The sequence below is a fragment of the Mauremys mutica genome, chromosome 2 (genome assembly GCF_020497125.1).
Source record: "Mauremys mutica isolate MM-2020 ecotype Southern chromosome 2, ASM2049712v1, whole genome shotgun sequence".
In the NCBI taxonomy this organism is placed as follows: domain Eukaryota; kingdom Metazoa; phylum Chordata; order Testudines; family Geoemydidae; genus Mauremys; species Mauremys mutica.
Window position 1 is genome coordinate 6,881,126 of NC_059073.1, and position 7,242 is coordinate 6,888,367.

General features: G+C 45.6%; 1 pseudogene; it reads left to right on the top strand.

The window, feature by feature from the left end:
- Positions 1–943: 943 nt before the first annotated feature.
- On the top strand, positions 944–6,955 carry LOC123365228 (annotated as a pseudogene).
- Positions 6,956–7,242: the final 287 nt, after the last annotated feature.

The following is a 7,242-nucleotide window of genomic DNA, read 5'->3' on the forward strand; positions in this document are numbered from 1 at the left end:
CCTGTTGGGGATGGGGGACAGCTAACCAGTGGTTGTCTGTTTTTTGTGAATAAACTGGAGGAAGAAACAGCCCCCGTTTGGACAAAAATTTCATGCTGAAGTGTATGGGCCCCAGGCGATTTGATGAATTCTTGCAGTGCATTTGCCACCAATGCTATGCTGGACACTCAGGAGCCTGGCCATGGGCAGACTGTCAGTGTTCATAGTTAAAGTAGATAGGTCTTAAGGGCTCAGTAGGTAGCCCTCCCACCTCTGAGCTAAAGGCCCTGGATTGCAGATCTGCACCTATATGTCAGAGCCTGTGCCTATTGCGAGTGGTTTGCCCTTTGGATGAGACTTGAGTTTTAGGCATCTTGTGCAACCTGGAAGCCACACTCCAGGGGGCGGGGGGGGGGGAGGTTCTTCTAAGATCTGCCCATTTTAACCCAAAGCCTTGTGTCAGACACAGTAAAATCTTTAGCTGAGGGTCTGGACTCTGGTGTTCTCCAAAGTTAGGTGTTGCTCCTCTTATAGCCGGGAAGGGATTGTATGAAAGATAGACGCTGCTCCTACTCTTTCTTCCTGACTCCCCTTCACAGCAGTCCGAGCCTTTGCTGACCCCCCCACCAAGCTTGGGAGCCAACCTATGGCAGGGCAGCCACAAGACTGGTTTGTGAAACTTGGGGGGGGGGGGGGGGGGGAGATCTGCAGGAGTATCCCTGGTGTCCTGGACGCAAGACCATGGGGGGCTAATGCAGAGAAGAACACATGGTTCTCATGTCTCCTGAGCCCCCCTGGGCCACTATCTAATTCACTGCAGAGAATATAAGAATAGCCATACTGGGTCAGACCAATGGTCCATCTAGGCCATTATCCTGTCTTCCTCCGGTGGCCAGTGCCAGATGCTTCAAAGGGAGTGAACAGAGCAGGGCACTCATTCAGGTGACCCATCATTCAGTTATGAATGTTGAACAGCACCAATCCCGGTACAGATCCTTGGTGGACACCACTATTTACTTCTCTCTATTCTGAAAACTGACCATGTATTCTTACCCTTTGTTTCCTATCTTTTAACCAGTTAGTGATTCATGAGAGGAATTGTCTCTTTATGCTATGATTGCTTAGTTTGCTTAAGAGCCTTTTGGTGAGGGACCTTGTCAAAGGCTTTCTGAAAGTCCAAGTTACACTATATCCAGTGGATCATCCTTGTCCACATATTTGACCCCCTCAAAGAATTCTAGTAGATTGAGGCAGGATTTCCCTTTACAAAAAACCATGTTGACTTCCCCAACAAATCCTGTTCATGTATGTGTCTGATGATTCTGTTCTTTACTATAGTTCTCAATCAGCTTGCCTGGTACTGAAGTTAGACTTACTGGCCTGCAATTGTCAGGATTAATCTCTGGAGCCTTTTTTAAAAATCGGCATCACGTTAGCTGTTCTCCAGTCATCTGGTACAGAAGCAGATTTAGGCGATAGGTTACATACCACAGTTAATAGTTCTGCAGTTTCATATTTGAATTCCTTCAGAACCCTTGGGTGAATCCCATCTGATCCTGGTGACCAGTTACTGTTTAATTTATCAGTTTGTGCCAAAACTTTCTCTGTTGACACCTGAATCTGGGAAAGTTTTCAGTTTTATTTAAAAAGAATGTCTCAGGTAAGGGAATCTCCCTGACATCCTCTGCAACGAAGACGATGCAAATAATTAATTTAGCTTCTCCACAATGGCCTTGTCTTTCTTTAGTGCTCCTTTAGCCCCTCGGTCGTCCAGTGGCCCCACTGGTTGTTTGGCAGGCTTCCTGCTTCTGAAAAAAATGGTTTGCTGTTCATTTGAGTCTTCTGCTAGTTCTGTGTTCTTATGTTCTATTCCTACCCTTGCCACTGATTTACTGAATGACCTTAGCCAAGTCACTTCAGCCATCTGTACCTCAGTTTCCTTAGCTGTAATTGGAAGCTCTTTAGCTCCTTAGCAGGGGTGTTAGTGTAAGTAATGTTTGTAAATTTTCTGAGGTGCACTAGAGAAGTTTTGGAAGATGCTAGAGATGCAAATATTAAGGTAGTCCACAGTTTGGGACTGTAGAAATGTGGTGGTCTTCTGAACCTGCCAGCTCCACCAGAATTTTTTTCACGTTCTGATTTTGGTGTTTAACATTTGCTTTAAAACGCTTGCGATCAAAAGGACTCTTTTCTAGCTAGCCTGTAAAATCTCTTCTCCTTTTTCCCAGTGTTGTCTCTGCCTTCCTGCTTTAGAGAGGCAGCATGTCTGTCTTAGTCTGAGAACTGAGTGAACAGGCTAGTTTTTCATCTTGGTTTCCCTTGTTGCAGAGTGCAAGCACGACCTCTTCTGCTGGGCCTGGTGGTGACCAAAATGAGCTCGTCACCAGAATAGCTAACCTGGAGGTGGAGAACCAAAATCTCCACAGTGGTAAGTGAGAAATCTCTGGCGAGAAAACACATTGGACTTGGCAGCTAGTGGCAGGCACATCTTGCTGACCACTCAATGTAACGTTGTGAAGCCCTGTGAATTGTGTGTATTTTGTTGGTGGTTTTGTTAACATTGGAGTGAGGATTTCTCTTGAGTTGGGATAGATGCAGTTTGCTTGGTAGCCTGCCTAGAGTGAAAGCAAACTCATCCTGACCTTACCAAAGAATAATTGCTGCATCTTCTGCCATGCGTTGAACCAGTAAAATGAGAGAGTTCTTTCTCCCTTTTCTAGTTGTTGCAGATCTTCAGCTGGCCATCTGCAAGCTGGAAACTCGCCTGAACACACTAGAAAAATCCTCCACCTCTCACCATCCCTCAGCAACGCCGCCAACCCAGGTAATCAACTCCTCAAGGTGCCAGGTCAGTTTAGAATACTTCATGCCAACTACTAAGAGAAAAGAGATCTCTCCACAAGTGTTAGCCAAGGGCTCCCCAGCAGAGCCTTCTAGAGCTGCTCTTTCTTCCTCGTCTCAGCCCAAGTGCAGATGCAGAGCACGGATTCTCCTGCTTCAGGCCCAGTGAAGAGGATATGTGATGGGCCAGATCCTCAGCTGGGCCAGATCTGTAGAAGTCCACCAAAATCTGTGATGCTAAGCCAGTAATTTACACTTGTGTATAAATGAGAGCACACTAAGTAAACTAAGCTTCTTGGTACCTATTGGGTATATAGCAAGGAGAGACCTTTACAGATGGACAGACTTGGGGACCTGTTTGGTTCTCAGAAGCCTTGTGAGAATCTTTGCCTCGAGTAGGAAAAAGTAATATCTCTGGGAACTGAGTATCCTCTACCCGTTGCATCTTGCTCCAGTTTGGAGGATGCATTGGAGACCTTTAATGGAACTAACTTTTGCCCCTGTGTATTGTATTCTATAAATACTCTTATAGTACTTTCATCAGTATCTGAGGGTACGTCTACACAGCCAAGAAAAACCCTCGGCTGGACTGTGACAGATGACTCTGGTTCATGGAGCTGTTTCATTGCTGTGAAACAGCCCTGCAGCCTGAGCCCTGTGAGCCCGAGTTGGCTGCACAGGCCAGCCACAGGTTTTTCTTGGCTGCACAGACATACCCTTAAAGTGCCTTCCAGTAGGGCCACCGAGCAGTGAGATTAACCTACGTAATGTGGTTCACTCTCTCTTCCCTCCCTTGCCCACAGAAGAATTGTTTGTACGCTGGAGCAATTTCTTTTGGGGGTTATTTTTTAAGTGTACATGTTACTATGCCGCTTAGAGAAGGCAACCTGCAGACATGTGCCTGGCACTTAGGCTCTTTTTGCTATGCTGGGCCCAGGCCATTGAGTGCCTTGAATATAAGCACCAAGCTCCTGGCTGCATGACTTTGAGCTCATGCCTTTGGATGGTGGCATAGCCTTGTTTTGGCAAGTCAAGTCATAACTGTGATAGGGGGTGGAGTTTGCTGCTTTGTTTTACACTTGGATTTATTTTCTCCCTCTTTTGCCCATTGTTTCCATGAAGCATGTCACCCCAATGAAGAAGGTGGAATCACCTGCTGCTCCCCCAAAGAAAGTGGAACTCCCTTCTGCTCCACCTGCAAAGAAAGTAGGACCATCCGAGGCTGACGACGAAGATGAGGATGACGACATTGACCTATTTGGCAGTGGGGACGAAGAGGAAGACCAGGAGGCTGCCAAAGTTCGGGAAGAGCGACTACGCCAGTATGCGGAGAAGAAGTCTAAAAAAGCCTGGCCTCATTGCCAAGTCTTCCATCCTTCTGGATGTCAAGCCTGTAAGCAGCTTAAGTTATTCCTTACACAACAACTGTTTTGGCTGTAAAGTGGGGTGTCTGTCCTGAGATTATGATTGTAACATTGCAGGAGTGTGTGGGTTACATCTAGGGTGACCAGACAGTAAGTGTGAAAAATCGGGACGGGGGTGGGGGGTAATATAAGCCTTTATAAGAAAAAGGCACAAAAATCGGGACTGTCCCTATAAAATCAGGACATCTTGTCACCCTATTTACATCTAACTTGCAGACTGCAGCTGCCCTGTGTAGATGATCTGGTGCACAAATTACAGAACCTGTCAGCATGCAGTTGTTTGGATCGGCATTGAGCATTGCATGATGGGATCTGTGAGCAGTTCTGCTCCATATTAAAGATGGCAGTTGCAGATGTTCTGTGGGCTGCAGTTTGATCACCCCTGGTCTGGAAGATCTTTCTTCTCTTGGGGCTTATTTACGTGGTCAGTTGGAGAGTAGGAAGATGGGGTGTAAATCTGTAGCTCTCTAGCCTGCTGTGCGCAATCTGGGCAGGTGGGCCCGGCTACCACGCACTAAAAGTTCCATAGAGCGCTTGGACATACTGCTGTTTCAGTCTTAGTGTGTGACAGGGTAGAGTGTTTGTATGTTCACACCCTGGCTTGCCATGCATGACGTGTCTGTGTGGAAAAGCCCTTGAAAAAACTTGCACCTGTTAGAGCGCACATATAGAGAATAAAAGCCTGAAATACGAGCACAGATTAGTGATCAGTAAAGCACAAACTCTCTCAAGATGACAATGAAACAAAAGTGTATAGGATTACCCAACACTTCCGGCTAACTAGATAAGTGCTAAGTAGTAGTTTTACCAACTATCAAGGGCTTAGAGTTAGTTCTTGAAACTGAGACCCTGAGATGGAAGAAGTTACGCATCATTCCAAGAACACTTCCCCCTAGGTAAGCAGAATCCAGACTATCTGCAGTAACTTGGTCTCGCTTCATGTAGAGTCAAACTTGAGAGATGATTCCTCTGGGAAAGGCTCCTTTCATCAAAGAAAGGACTCGTTAACAGAGACCGATGGTAGAACTGGGTGGAAAGAGCTGAATACTGGCTCATCACTGACTAGAGCACTGCCTAGCAAATTGGCAGGTACAAGTAGAATTCATGATTTTTTCAGTCTTGTTCTCTGTTGAGCATGGAAGAGTTCTATCTCGCGTCTCCTCGCTGCTTTCCTTATCGCAGCCCTACAGGGTAGTGTGTTAAACCCCTTGTTGCTGACGTATGTATGGAATTGGAATATGTACCACGTTTGATCCAGTTCAGCTTCCATTGATGAGGATTGCAAAGTCCACAGCCCTGATGGACAGTCCCACAGCTAATGTAGGTAAACCTTCTAAGTTCCCTTTTTGTGCTTTGTTAGTGGGACGATGAAACTGACATGGCAAAGATGGAGGAGTGCGTCCGGTCCATTCAGATGGAGGGCCTGGTTTGGGGAGCCTCCAAGTTGGTTCCAGTGGGTTATGGTATTAAGAAGCTCCAGATCCAGTGCGTAGTGGAGGATGACAAGGTTGGAACAGACATACTGGAGGAGGAGATCACTAAGTTTGAAGACTACGTAAGTCCTCCTCTAGTGCCTTGCGGTGCTTTCAAACACCTGGGCCCTTAAACCCACACCCCAGATTTTGATCCACTTCATGTGTTTGCAGCCTACAATATATTCAGGTTCTGCATCATCTAAACTTTCAAGGGTGGGATGGGACTTGAGTTTTTAGTCCCCATGTTTGTGAAGATAACCCTGAAAACATGAAGAGTATAAGGATGCTGTTCCAGAGCCTGCAGACAGCCTGAAGCAATAGCTTAGAGGTGTGAACCTCCCTTGCCCTTGTACTCATTGGGGTGCCTAGTTCCTGGTGCTTAGTGTGTTGATGCTTCAGGGACAGCAATTCACTATTTTGTTACTGATTGTTTTAGCAGCTGGGATGGGACATGGATGTGAGGTGGAATGAAGTCTACAGCAGAGGTGGAATTGGGACTTATTGTGTGGGGAAGAGAGGAGACCCACAAGGATAAGGACAGGGAGAGAAACAAAGAGCAGAAATAGTGGCAATCCTGAAGGCTAGTTTTTTTTTTTCCCACTGAGTGGTCCTGAAGATGACACGGCGCATTGACAAATATTAACATAGCCTTTATGTAGTAAATTAACTATCTCCTACCTTTTGATCTGTGCAAACTAACCTTTCACATTAGTGGGAGGTTGCTGTGGATTCAGGAGAGTATGCAGTCCTAAAACTATATCCTGGCCCACAGACCATAATTAAGAATGGAACTTATCCCCTTTCTATAGGGTGAGTCTGAAACCAGTTTTAATTTGTAAGCTCTCTGGGGTGGGAACTTTTTCTTGCCATTTGTCCAATCCCCAGCACAATGGGGTTCTGATCCTGAATGCCATTAATAGTTATATAGCTCCCAATCCTAAAATACAACCATTCACAAGACTAATTGTTGACTGATTAAAAAATGGTCTTTTAATAAAGGATTGTGCTTTATAAACTTGGGGGTGGTTAGAGCAAATTTCTTCTGTCAAGAAACCACCCCGGTAAATGTGCTTTCTGTACATCTTAAATCTCTGGAATGTGTTTTCTGATCTTTAACAGCATTTCTTTTCTATTTCAGGTGCAGAGTGTCGACATAGCGGCTTTCAACAAGATCTAAGAGCTAACGTTTATCCTTTCTGGAACTGTAACTAATAAAAGGTCAAGATTTTGAGTGCAGATGGTGTGGGGTGACTTTCCTTGCAACGTGTGCCAGTTGCACAGGGGATGAGAAGGTGGTAGCCAACATCCCAGGAGTCTCTTGTGCATATTGCTTACAAAACTGCAAAATAGGGGAAAGGCAACTATCATCCCCAATGTCATTGACAAGCTGGTATGACAAGGGATCCTATAAAATAGCCCAGAGTGAATAGCCACAAATATATCGTACTTGGCTGTATTTTATGCTTCCACTTCACCCAAGCAGGGGTTAGGACCTCATTGTTTCCCTTAGTCTTAAACTGAGT